The sequence below is a fragment of the Eptesicus fuscus genome, chromosome 11 (assembly GCF_027574615.1).
Source record: "Eptesicus fuscus isolate TK198812 chromosome 11, DD_ASM_mEF_20220401, whole genome shotgun sequence".
NCBI lineage: Eukaryota > Metazoa > Chordata > Mammalia > Chiroptera > Vespertilionidae > Eptesicus > Eptesicus fuscus.
The window spans coordinates 63,380,662-63,394,250 of record NC_072483.1 but is presented as its reverse complement, the minus strand read 5'-3'; the positions used below and the strand labels follow the sequence as shown (position 1 = coordinate 63,394,250).

The following is a 13,589-nucleotide window of genomic DNA, read 5'->3' as shown; positions in this document are numbered from 1 at the left end:
CACAGACTCAAGTCCTTTACCAGCTGGGCACCCGGGCAACACCTACTCAGCAGGGATGGAGGGAGATACTGCCTGAGAGAGAACAGCCTGGGTATAGAGTGTTTTCAGTAAACATGGGATGTTAGCATTTGAGCTGGACTGGCTTTAAAAGTTCCCTTGTCTAGTCCTCCTTCCCCTTCCATCAAAACCACCTCATATGGCCAAGCGGTAGTTGGGTGTTGACCCATGAACCAGGAGGTCAGGGTTCAATTCCTGGTCAGGGCAAATGCCCAGGTTTGGGGCTCCAGCCCCAGTGGGGGGATGTGCAGGAGGCAGCTGATCGATGATTCTCTTTCATCATTGATGTTGTAGCTCTCTCTTCCTCTCCCTCTCTGAAATCAATACAAATATATATTTTTTAAAAACCCACCTCAGCCAGCGGTTGAGCGTTGATCCTGGAACCAAGAAGTCACAGGTTTGATTCCGGGTCAGGGAATATGCTTAGGGTGCAGGCTAGATTCCTAGTGGGGGACATACAGAAGGTAGCTGATCAATGCTTCTCATCATTGATGCTTCTATTTCTATCTCTCTTTCCCTCTCCCTTCTTCTCTGAAATCAATAAAAAAATATTTTTTAAAACCCACCTCATTTGTGTACCTTTCATCTCATTATGGATATCCTCTTATGCTAACTATTCCTAAGTACATTTTAAGGACATGAAAGTCCATCTCCTCTAACATACCCCTGCATTCCCATTGAGAACCCCTCTATAACATCCCCAACGTGTTGTCATTGAACCTTCATTTGAATGGAGAATGGGCCACTTACAAATTTAGCATGTAAAGTTTAGCTTATGAGGCCCAGATCTTTGCAATCTGAAATGAAGGCACTTTTTCCCCCTGTCACCCAAAAGGTATTTTCTGAGCCATGCTTTGTGTTAGGCCTGGAAGATAGAGTAGCCAGACACATTTCCTGCCTCTAAGAGCTTTTAGAGTCAAATTTCAAGACACCAGGGTCCAAGAGCAGAAAATAGCTTCTTCATATTTGATATGACGGTGTTGAAAGTCTATGCAGTGTGGATATCACACACTGGGCTGTTACGTGCGTCTTGAATTAAAACTGTAGGGCCTCTGTGGGTGGGATTGTATTGAGCACATGTTCACCTCCCCACATGGGGTTTGACCATGTCAAGCACAACCTAATTCTCCTCCATCCTTTTCAGTTGCCCCAGGTCTGAGCATGGTCCAAAGTTAATGCTATTGGGGTAGGCAAAGCTGATTCCAGTGATGGGAAGCACCAGCCACTTTATACAGAAAGAACCAACAGGGTCCCTCCTCAGAAGGGGGCTGTGGGCAAGCCTGAGGGGTGAGGTGATCCAGCTAATTGAGCCCTCTCAGCAACAACTCTGGACAACCCTGCCTGCCTGGGAGGTGGGGCTTTGGGATAAGTGGCCATTCTATTCTTCCTGTGTCACTCAGGCATGGGGCAAGTTTTTCTACCACTTTAATCCGCCAGCAGGGACACAGGCTGGAGCTTCCTAGGAAACCAAGCCTGAGCTCAATCTAAATAAAGTCTGTGTGACCTGGAAGTGGGTGAGGTGGTTCTACTTTCCCTTCTGCTGAACAGGCAAGTAGTACTGGATTACTGCTCCACATTTTACCCTTTCCCCAAAGGCCCCAGGATCTGGATTACATCAGTGATGTTATCCTCAAGGGCCCTTTCCTGGAGTATGCACTCCAGAGGTGAGCCCCCACCCCCAGACCCCCAGGCCCTGAGCAGGGGCCCAGAGCTGCCCCCTCTGACTGCTACACTGGGTTTGGGGGTCTTTGCCCAGGAAACACCTGGTGGGGAATTTCCCTGGCTCCCAAGAGTAAACCATGAAGACCTAGACCAGCGGTTCTCAACCTGTGGGTCGTGACCCCTTTGGGGGTCGAAAGACCCTTTCACAGGGGTCGCCTAAGACATCCTGCATATCAGATATTTACATTACGATTCATAACAGTAGCAAAATTACAGTTATGAAGTAGCAACGAAAATAATCTTATGGTTGGGGGTCACCACAACATGAGGAACTGTATTAAAGGGTCGCGGCATTAGGAAGGTTGAGAACCACTGACCTAGACAGTGCCTTCCTTAGGCAGCTTCTTACCTCCAAAGGGTCACATTTAAGAGAGGAGGAGAAATGAGGCTGTTTGCAGAAGAATAAATGCCACTTTGTGCCTGCTGATTTCCTGTAGAGGTCTGTGGGCTTGTTCCGGGCCTATGTAAATAATTTAATGGAAAACTCCAGAAGGCAGACAGCCCACGTGAGCCTGGCCTTGCCTGCCTCCAGCAGGCAGGTTATGAAATGTTTCCCCTCTGAGCAGTGGCTGGGTGGGGGGTCAGGATACTTCAGTCACAATCCAGGGAAATAAGACATTGCTCTGGGCTCCTGGGGAGGACAGCTGGGCGGGTGGGATTTCTTCAGGGAGACCAGCCCTCCCTGCTGCCTCCCAGGTCCTGGTCATAGACTCCAGGATGTGGCGCCTCTCGGATGCAAAGCCAGGGTCTAGGCTGTCCCAGTTGTGTCCTGCTCGCCTCCCCCCTCCCCCACAGGGCAGCCTGGGGGCCCAAGCAGTTTGCTGGGGGTTGGGGGCGGGGAGAAGGTTTCCGGCCGGTTCCAGCCTACGCTAGGCTAACAGGACGTCCCTCCCTCGGGCTGCAGGGCTGGAGGACCACCGAGCTCGGCCGCTGCCCACCCACTTCCCAGCCCAACCCACTCCGCCTTCCCTGCCATCCCGCCAGGCTCAGGGCGGTTCCTCCTGGGTCCAACCGCCCCAGTCCGGCCCGTCTGGGAGGTGGCCTGGGCGGGGAGGCTGGAGGAGGGACCCAGTGGAGTCACTGCCCAGAGGCCGCACCGCTGAAGCACAAACATTTCCTTATGTGGTGGCTCTGCAGGCCGCGGCTGGGGCGGCGCCCTGGGGCTGCTGGACACGCCCTGGGTGATGGTGACGACCCTGGTCTCAGAGGCGGGCCGCTGCCCAATGGGATCTCAGCCTCACCATATGGACTAGACAAAGAGGAAAGGCCCCTGGCCCTGATCTTTGTCCCCTGGAGTGTGTCCCACGTTCCCCCAGGAGGAAGTGGCCATTGCTTCTGAACCAGACCCTCTCTCCACCCCCAACTTCCCCTGCATTTGTGGGAAAGTGTCCCGGAGATCTGAGGTTCAGGCTGAGACCTCAGGCCTGGGCGAGGAAGGGGAGGGGTGGACTGCCTGGCTTTCTTGCCTGGGGCACCATCCTGGCCCCTCCCTGGCCCCTTTGCACAGTGCAGCACCCTGGTTTGCCTTGGGAGCTATATTTGGCCATGGGGATAACAGGGTGACTCATGGGAGGGACAGCCCCTATGGGGAGTGGATGAGCTGCATCCCTGCGGCTCTTTTCTGTTCCAGGCCTGCTTCAGGCCCTAGCCCTCCAAGGACGCTGGACAGGAAAACAGGGCTGCCAGGCCTGCCTTCGCACAAAGGCAGGTCTCCAGGGCCCCTGGGCTGCTGGGGGTGGGGGCAGCAGTGACCTGGGCAGGTGCCCAAGCTTCCCAGAGCCTGATTAATTAGTACAGCTCCAGCTTTAACACCCCCTCTCGAGGTTCTGGGGCGTCTGCTCTGAGCCCCTGAAGTGTCCTGGATTTTTGGGCCAATATCTCATTTCTCCAATATTACAGCCTTTGAGCAGAATTTAATATCTGACAGGGCAGGTTCCCTATGGGATATTTTTTTAAGTGGGGCTTTTAGCAGGAAATTTGCTCATCCCAGTGAATTTCTAATTGGTCTCATTTCAGGGATATAATTTGAGGCTGCATGTGAGAGAGAATTCCTGTCTGGGAGGCTTGTGCATGCAGCAGCACCCCACAGGCTGAGGGAGAAGAAATTTTCCATGCCTGGCCCCAGCCCTCCCACCAGCTTCCTGGTGATTCTCATTCCTCCTCTTGGTCCTTGATCCTGGCTCCCTGGAGTCTGTTCCTGAGTCACAGGACACTCGCCCAAGCTGCCTTCTTCTACCACTGCCCTTACTACCCATCCCAGGGTTCTCCTCGGCCACAGCACGCACACACACACACACACACACACACCATCCTGGTTCAGTGGGAAGAGACAGGATTCAAGCCCGAAATTAAACCCTTGTTCTGTAAGATGCAAGGTCCTAGGAGCTGAAGTCAAAATCCTGTCAGTAAAAGGACAAGAGCCATCCTTGCCCAGTGCACCAAAACAACATCAGTGGATAGACTGTCCAGTTTTAAGATTCTCTTTCCACACCTGGGGAGAAGTCCCCAAGGAATCTGAAGAAGGGAGATGGGGAAATGGACACTCACAAGCAGGAGAGCCCTAACCGGTTTGGCTCAGTGGATAGAGCGTCGGCCTGTGGACTGAAGGATCCTGGGTTTAATTCTGGTCAGGGGCATGTGCCTTGGTTGCTGGCTCGTCCCTGGTAGGGGGTGTGCAGGAGGCGGCTGATCGATGTTTCTCTCTCATCGATGTTTCTCTCTCATCGATGTTTCTAACTCTCTATCCCTCCCCCTTCCTCTCTGTAAAAATCAATAAAATATATTTAAAAAGAAAGGAGACCTTGTAATCCATACACTGACAAAATGGCCAAGTGTCACAGTTAGAAGGGATCAAGTAGCCATCTCATTCATCCCGGCTACCTAGGGCAGAACTCTCCTGGAATGCTTCGAATGGCAGGGAACTCTCACTACTGGGATGTGCCGTGTCAGATTGTCTTCACAGCCCTTGTCTGCCAGGCTATGGTGAGTCCCACTGCTGGAGCATGGTGGTGTTCCATGAATGTGGGGCCAGGATAAATAAGTGCCACCTTGAAGCCACCCACCCTGGGCCGAACTATACCAGCTTTTCCCACAATCCCACATGTCCTGAACATGCTTCGTCCTTCCCACCTGGACACCACATGCAGGTGGCAGTGTTTCTTCTCAGCAGTGGACCCTGAAGCAAACTCAGTTCTCCAGATGTGCCTGGACCAGCACAGCAGTGGAGCGGGGCACCCTCTCTCTGTGTGCTCTGCTCTGTCATCCCTGCAGCTGGGCCTTGCCAGGCCTTATTTTTAGCTCCTGCTGTGGTTGCATCTCTAAGCCCCAGGCTGGTCCTTTGTGTGGCACAGCTGTAACTTCAACTGCCACAATTCTAACCAAGAGGAGGGCTCCTTCCTGCAGATGTCAATAGTGCCTTGTCCTATGATGGACCCCAACTGGCATCACAGGGGGCAGACTGGGGAATGGGCATTCTCAGTCCTCCTAGGTGGTTCCTGCTCATGGGACCAAGACTCACTCTGGTTGTGGGCAAAGATGCCAGAGTGTGCCCTTTGCTCAGAAAGTAAAACCTGGCCGTGGGGCTCTCCCCCAGACCCCAAGCTAGACTCATAATTGGGTAATCAGCAGATGCCTGACCATTGTGAGCCCAGGGCTCCCAGATGCCTTGCCCTTGACATACTGAACAGGTTTGGGGTAGCTGAACACACAGCTCTGGGTTAACATGTGTTTGTTGACTGAGTCCTGGGTGGCTAAGAGGTAGGGAGCAATCCCAGGAGAGTGTCCACACCCTGGACACCTGCTTCTCCTGTCCCCTCTGCAACTGGGCCAGGACCGACTCACACCCCTTGCCCTGTTTGTGGATCTGATGAAGGGTGGCGAGAGGGGGCTCTGGCCCTGAAGCTGCCTCAAGGCAGACTAGGAGTCTGGCTGGGACCAGGCCTGGCCTGAACTTGCAGACCAAAGGCAGATGGAGGGTGACGTTCATAAAGTCTTCCCAAGAAGGATGGGGGAATCTTCCGGAGAGGTTTTCCTCCCAGAAGGGGTTTTATGCCACACTGAGTGCCCACCTTCTAGAATGACCTGTCAGCCACGGAGGGGGCAGGCATCCATCCAGGTCACCACACCTGATGGTGTGCTGGTGGGAGCTCAGGCAGGGGCCTGGCCTGTGGGGGAGGGGCACGAGGAGGGAAGGGGCAGGGTCATGGCTCCCGCTGAATCCCACTGCAGCTCATTGTGACAGAGAGGGAACCCCAGAAACCAACATGCCAGTGCAGGGCCACTGTAAGGAAGATAAAACTCACCAAGTCTGAGAGGAAAGGAGGGCTGGGGAGAGACCCCTGGGTGGCTCAGATGTACCAAGGAAAGCAGGAGCCCACACCCAGATCCCACCCTCCCATCCCCTGCTCTCCACCCAGTTCCTAGCACACCTTCACTCTGTCCTCATCTTCCCACTGTGTTGACAGAGTGTGGACAGGTGCCATCCTCCCTGACATTGGTGTGGATTTGAAGACATGCTCAGGCCCAGACCCTCGGGTGCTGTCCCAGGACTTGGAGACCCTAAGAGAGCCCCCTGGAACCCTTGCTGTCTAGGCAGAGGCAGGCTGCATGTAGGAAAAGAGCCCTGGACGGGTTCTCAGGGCCAGCATGGAGGTCCAACTCTGACCCTAGCTGGCTGGTGACCATGGGCAGATCCCAACTCTGCTGGTCAATGTGTCATTGTTGTGATGTTCAGAGCCCAGGCCATATGAACCTTCCCTAGGTAGAAAGGTCAAGGCCAGAGCTGATGTGTGAAATGCAAATGAGAACCCAATATGTAAATCAATGTTTGCTCCTCTTATGACAAGGTCCAGTGTGACCCAGATGCCCCCAAAGAGTGCTGGCACCTGGGTGTCCTCACAGAGAGGAGCAGTCTGGGCACCTAGGGGCACAGTGGCATTGACCTGCTGGGGGCAGGGGCCCAGCTGGAACCCAGCACTCCCCTGCATGAGCCCAGGGCCCTTGGTCCTCTCCCCAGTGAAATGCACAGCATTCTGTTCCTTCTGCAGTCACTTGTGTCCTGTGTCAAATTTAGACTATAGGAGGGAGGTATCTATCCCCCCAGGCTGAGGGGAACGTCTTTCAGTCTGGGCTTGAGCTGGCCCTGTGGGTCTGGGGACAGATGTGGCAAAGACCTCTGAGGAGCACCCACTATAAGAACAGTTGTGGCTTTGGGTAGGGGTCTCCGTAGGCCAGACCCCCAAGGCTCTTTCTTGCACAAAATACCTGGGGAGTGAGAGGGGGCCAAGCTTGGGACCCTGCCTCAAAGGATGCCAGGCATTCAAATGATGCAGGGCTAGGTGACACCAGCCCTGGGGGAGGGGATAGCTGTTTCCTGCGGCTGCTGGCCAGGCAGGCAGCTGGGCCACTGGGGCCCTGGGGAGACCCAGATGTTGTCTCTTTTCAGCTCATTGCTTCCCAAAGTGAAAGGGGGGAGACTGGAGAGGCCACAAAGAGGAGCCAAGGGGCCCCCAGGGTTTCCTGAGGAGCAGTCAAGGAGGGAGAGTGGGGGACATCTGTTCCCCAGGCCGCAGGCGTCCAGGACTAGAATGGGCTGTGGGCGGGACTTCATAGCACCAGCATGCAGGCCTCCAGGAGTGGACTCCAGGGGGTCCTGGTGGGGGGCCTAGTGGGTTGAGGAAGAGATAGGTTCCAAGACCCCTGCACAGAGTGAGCCCCAATCAAGCCGTGGGAATTTGTTGTGAGGGACATGAGGCCAGGAAAGGAGGTTAAGTACCCAAGGGAAGACAAGGGGGTCCACCCCCAGCTCCTCTCCCCCTGCCTGCTGGCGATCCTGAATGAGGCCAGAGTCCCCCATTTTCCTGAAACTCTTGTTTTCCACTGAGGTTCCAATGAACCTCAGTTCTTGAGGGTCCTTAGAATTTCCCTGAAGAGCTGGGTAAGAAGGAAGGAGGCATGGGGATGGGGTTACTGACGTGGGAGGCTGTCTCTGGGCACTGTTCCCCCAGGGCTCTCATCTCTGATGGAACCCCCTCCCCCAGACCAGAGCCAGCTGGAAGCCCCCTCCATCCCCTTCTCCTACCCCTTCCTCTCTCTACTATCCAGGTTCCAGAGAAAAGAGAGCCCCGTCCCACAGGACATCCCACTTCCTGCCTTGGTCACCTGCAAACAGCTCGGATCCCTGTCCTCAGTGAGGAAGAAGGGTGGCTCTGGCACTGTGCTGGCTGCCACCCTCCCCTAGCCCAGGTTCTGGGCACCGGACTCCATATTGATCCCCAGTGTTGGCTCCTCCCACCAACACTAAAGCCACCAAGTCCCTGCATGTTAACAAGAGTGCCCTGAGCTCCCTCCCTCTGGGCCCTTTCATCACAGCCACCCTCTTGAAAGAGATGTCCCATCTTCACTTCCTCCTCCCTTGCTTATTCCTCAGCCTGTGACCCTGAAACTGCTCAAAGGCTGGTCTCGGCAGCCCTGTGTCTGGTTCGCCATCCTCTTCCCTCCTCCCTCAAGCACCCACCTCTCTGGCCCTTCCTGTCCTCCCTGCAGGTCCGCTGTCTGCCTGGGTCTCAGTGCTGTAGTTCTCCCTCCCAGAGTGGCAGGGGGCAGGGGAGAGGTTGGACACTGGCATCAGACACTCTGGGTTCAAAGAGGTCTCTGACAGCGATGGGCCAGATAACCAAGGCGAAGGGTCACGGAGGGTGTCAGGCAGTTGGGCTGATGTGAGAAGCTACACGCACTCTCATGCTTACTTCTCCTGAGCACATTTTGAGGTGCTCAGTCATTTGCAAGGAATACCAGGTTTTTCTCCTCTGCTGCCAGTGCTCCCAAGGAGGTCAAATCACCCCCTCCCCACACTGGGCATCTTTACCTGGAACCCTAGGCCCCTGGGGCATAAAGGGTAGAGGCTGGCAACAGATGGGTTAACTCTTGGCCTGCCTCCTAGAAGGGGCACTTCTTAAGGTACCTCCCCGCCTCCACTCCTGGACTTTCTTTGATCCCCAAAGCAGCCAGCACCCCTCCTCTCTTCACTCATCCCCCTCTATTCCCTCTGATCAAAGGGGACAGAGGGCTCCCCCAGGTGGCCAAATGTGCCAAGGCCAGAAGCTGGGGAGTCTGCAAGGACCAGCTTCAAACCTTTTGCCCCTTCAGCCCCGTAAATATCTCTGCCGGGTCAGACCAGGTGTAGCAATGTGGGGTTTGAAAAAGCAGGTCACCTGTATGTACACTTACATCTGAATGAAAGGGGCAGTGTGACCAGGCCCTGCTGTAAAGTATTCTGAGCCAGGCTGTGGGGAGTTGCTTACAAGACTGTCTGCAGGACCTGGCCTAACACTTTGTCATGGGTCACAGGACACAGAGACATGGGGACAGGAAGCATAGGGCAGAGGCCCAGCTAGAAGCCAAAAACACACCAGCAGCAGTAATCACCAGCATCTATCATGTGCCTTCTGTGTGCCTGCTACCCTGTCCCAGGCTTTCCATTCTTTGTTTACTTCTCACAACAACCTAGGAAATAGACATTATTATAATCCCCATTTAGCTGATGAGGAAACTGAAGCTCAGTGAAGTTAAATCCCTTATTTAAATCACACAGCTGGGTGAAGCCTGAATTTGAATGCAAACATGTCTGACTCCAAATTCCTTCCTCTTACAAAAGTCTACCAATACACAGGAAGATAATTTGGCACAATAACGTAGGAGAGACACGAGTATCTCATGCTGTCACTACGGTGAGTTCATGAATGAAGATGTACAACTCCTTCCTGCCCCAGAAGTACACACAGCAGGTGCTCAGCAGAAGCAAATGGAATGATGACAGACCAGTTACCATACTATGAACACACACGTATGAAAGAAAGGGAGAGGTCAACCAGTTGCCCTCCAAGGTGCACACCCAGGCCCTACCTAGTACCTGCCAATGCATGCCAAGGCTCGGGGCTTGGGCACTGGTCCTTCTAGGATATGGATACCTGGACACCAGAAAGTTCCAGTGATGGGCTGCAGCTCACCCTCTGCTCACTGGCCGGCTGAGGCCCAGCGTTCTCAACCTAGATAGGTTCTGGTGAGAGCCACACACATTCATGTATGTGTCCCTACTACACATTCATGAATTCCCCACCACACATACCTCTTCCCAAGACAGAACCTGCTGCCGCCATCTGTTTAGTGCAGACAGTTGAACTCTTGGCCTCATCAGCACACAGTCCTGCTCACACTGACAAGTTACACACACAGCTCTCAGAGAGAAGAGAAAGAAAGATCGAGTTGGTTGGGGGGTCTGAAAATCCCTGAAGCTCCATAGACATTTGGGGACTAAGCCCTGGGGACAACCCCCTGGGCTCAGTGTCTGACCTCATGTAGAAGTCTGCCAGCTTCCCAGGCCTTGCCTGAGACTGTCTTCAGCCCTCCCATTTTAAAGGTTGGACCAAGGCCTGGAATGCCCACAATGGCCACGAGGGGGCGGGTGAGCATTGAATAATCCCTTCAGTCCAGCCTCTTCCCTAAAACCTTATCCACTCATTCCTCAATATGTATTAAGCACCCATTCTGTGTCAGATGACAGGACACAGAAAAGGGGAGAGCAGGGGAGGGCAGGGGAGGGAAGGAGAGAGGAAACAGGACAAGTGAAGAGGCAAATCCCAATGCTTCAGTGGGACTGGAGGTTAGCGGGGGAAGGTGTTGGCAGGAGGGGCTGGGTCGAAAATACTAGCTAGAATGTACTGAACACCAGCTGTGTCTAAGCTTTTCTAGATTTTCATATGAATTAACTCATTTAATCACAACTGTATGCACTAGGTGCTCCCATTATTCTATTTTTATTGTGGGTATTATGGGTACACAGTAAAACAGGCATAATGAGTTACTTATCTCATAGAGTTGTTGTAAAGATTAAATGGATCAATGATTATGTGCAAAGCACTTGGAACACTGCCCAGTTGTTATTATTATTCCATCCCCATTCCACAGACGGGGAAAGCAAGGCGCAGTTAGCAAGCACTGGCCTCAGAATTTAATCACCAGCAGGCTGGTTCCAGAGTGTGGGCTTGCAGTTACTAGATTGAAAGGTCCCATCAGGGGGTCCTGGGGGCAGTGGGGAACCACTAAAGAACTTTAGCAGGGAAGGGACAAAACCTAATTTGCATTTCATGCTGTCACCACGGTACAGCTGTGATCAGGATGGCAGTGGAAGGATAGAGAAGACATTTTTCTCCCCTTCTTTTTCTTTTTTGTTTTTGTTGTTAATCCTCACCTGAGGATATTTCTCTATTGATTTTTAGAGAGTGGAAGGAAGGGGGAGAGACAGAGAGATAGAAACATCGATGTGAGAGAGACACATCCATTGGTTGCCTCCCACACGTGCCCTGACCAGGGCTGGGATGAAGCCTGCAACTGAGGTACGTGACCTTGACCGGAATCGAACCCAGGACCTTTCAGTCCATGGGGAGACGCTTTATCCACTGAGCAAAACCAACCAGGGCAAGAGGACAGATTTGAAAGACATTAAGAAAGCAGTCTAGATGGTCTTGATGACCAATTTCATGCCAGAGATGGAGGAGGTAGGAGGCAGAAAGACATAGATGAAGCATAGTGGGGAGAATGTAGGGGCCCCCACCTGCTCTCTGGCCTACACGTGGGAGATGGCTCCAGCTCCACCGCTCAGGACTGAAGAGAAAGGAAAAGCAGCCCCCAGATCCCTCTGCCCGGTTTTTCCTGGAGAACCTGGGGATGGTGTGAGGGCCAGGACCCTAAAATCTGCTTCCCCTTTGTTCAGGGCCTGCGGGGCTCTGGGCTCCATGGGGATGGCACTGAACTATTCTCTCATCCTGCCCCCCAGGAGTCTCACCGCCCTCTCTGGCTGTCCCAAACATTGGCACAGAATGATAACCTCCCTCTCCCCTCCCACACGCCCAGTGGAGGCTTTCTCTCACAAAACCTCCCTTCTGCAGGATCACCTTTAATCCTCACAACCACCTGGCAGCAGGCTCTTATGATCTTGGTTTCACAACTGTAGGGGTCACCTTTGTGGGGAGGGGCTTGCTCTGGGTCACAGAGCTTGTGCCTGGGCCAGCCCTCTGCCAGGACTTTGCCGCAAATCATGGGCTCTTACCACTCCGCTCCAGCACCACCAGGCCCTGGGTGGCCATCTTGGGAGATGGAGGCAGCTGTGCTTTGCAACTTGTCTCTGCAGAGCTGAGAATGGGGCTGAGAGAGAGGCATGGTCTGGAGTCCTCAGGGCTCCCGGGCAGAACCAGGGTCCAGCTTCTGTACCAGCTGGCTAGGGGAACCAGTAGAGGAGGGTAAACAGCTGGGTGGGGCAAGAGCCTCCCGAAGGGTGGGGGTGGAGTGGGGCGTGCCGGGGCAGGCGAGTGGGGACAAAGAGGACGCCAGCACACCTGGCCGCCAGGCAGCGGAACCCGCCAGCCCGGATTCAAAACCGAGCTGAGGCTGTGATTGGTGGCCCGGGCCTCTTGCTCCACCCCTTCCCTCTCACCTCCCAGGCGGCGGGGAAAGAGGGATGGAGTCGGGAAGGCCCCTCACTCATCCTAAGTGCTTAGCACCAGCGGGGGCCTGGCTGGCAGGTCAATTAACTCCCCCTCCGCTCGTTTCACCCCCAGGCGGCCTTGTCTGAGTGTCCCCTGACTCCCCTCCCAGTCCAGCCACGAGGCCCTGGCCAGGCTCCCGGAAGGAGCAGCTTCCTGAGCCCGAACCCTTTCCATTTGGGCCCCCTGGCCTTCCCGGGCCCGGGAACCCTGCCCACCAGGGCCTTTCCGCCGGGGCCTGGGGGCGACGGTGGTGGTGGGGGTTGGGTACACAAGTCGCCCAGCCAGGCGAGGGGGGGCGCTGGGCAGGAACCCGACTCCGGCCAGCGCCCCGCCCCGGGGGCAGATGGCGGGGGCCCGGGCGGGTCCTGGGCCAACGTTTCAGGCTCAGGTTTCGGCCGCGAGGGGCGGGGCGGGGCGGGCGCGAGGGGCTCCGCTGAGGCCGCGGCCAATCACCGCCGGACCGGGACTTCCAGCCGCCAATCACGGCCCGGCTCAGTTGCCCCCGCCCCGCCGTGTCCTTTGTTCCCTGTTACCCCGGCGGCCCTCGGCGCGGCTCCCACGGCCGGCTCCCGGCCTCCAGCCCTGTGACTTCCGGCCCGCGCGGACCGGCTTGTGTGCACGCGACCGTGTACTCGGTGTGGGCACGCGCGTGTGCAGGGCCCGCCCCTGCCTGTCCCAGGGCGCTTGGGGCCCGCCACCAGGCACAGGCCTGCCCATGATCTGGCGCATTCGAGTGCCCTCAGCTGCCCCAGGGACCCCGGAGGGCCTGGCCCAAGCCCCAGAAAAGCTCTTTTGAGAGGCTGAACTTTGACCTTGGGCGGGGGGCAGGGGAGCTCCGAGTGAGCACCAGGACTGGGCAGTGGTCCAGCTCAGGCCCCACCTTTCCTTCCTGGGCCGCGGTTTTCCTCCCTCCCTCATGCTTCCTTGCCTTTGCTCAGTCTTCCCTGCCTGCTGCCTTGCAGATACATTCACCTAATGAACCTGTGGTCTTCCTTCCAGACCAATCTTAGAGGTTGCATCCTCTGTGATGCCCTTGGGAGTCGTCGGTGCCTCCTCCCTCAGGTGTTCCCACCACCACCACTCACCTAGCATGTGGTCCCTTCTAATCTGGGTTTGGGCATCTCAGCAGTGAGGCCCTGAGAAACTCAGGCTCAGTCACCCCATCTTCTGGCAGAGTATGGTGCTCCATCCTAGCCTAATCAAGAGACTGCAACAAGATATCTCGGTTGCACCTGAGATAGGCTTGTTACCCCAGGCCTGTTGTAGGAT

The 13,589-nt window shown here is 55.2% G+C and overlaps 1 long non-coding RNA gene across 2 annotated transcripts; it reads right to left on the bottom strand.

Moving 5' to 3' along the window:
• LOC129150717 (uncharacterized) lies at positions 1–12,616 on the bottom strand. Of its 2 annotated transcripts, XR_008557444.1 has the most exons (4): positions 12,536–12,616; positions 11,885–12,052; positions 410–500; positions 1–72 (listed from the first exon to the last, which is right to left on the bottom strand). It is a non-coding gene; the product is annotated as an uncharacterized LOC129150717 (long non-coding RNA). The 2 variants fall into 2 exon arrangements; XR_008557445.1 differs by lacking the exons at positions 1–72; positions 410–500 and adding an exon at positions 9,966–10,013.
• Positions 12,617–13,589: the final 973 nt, after the last annotated feature.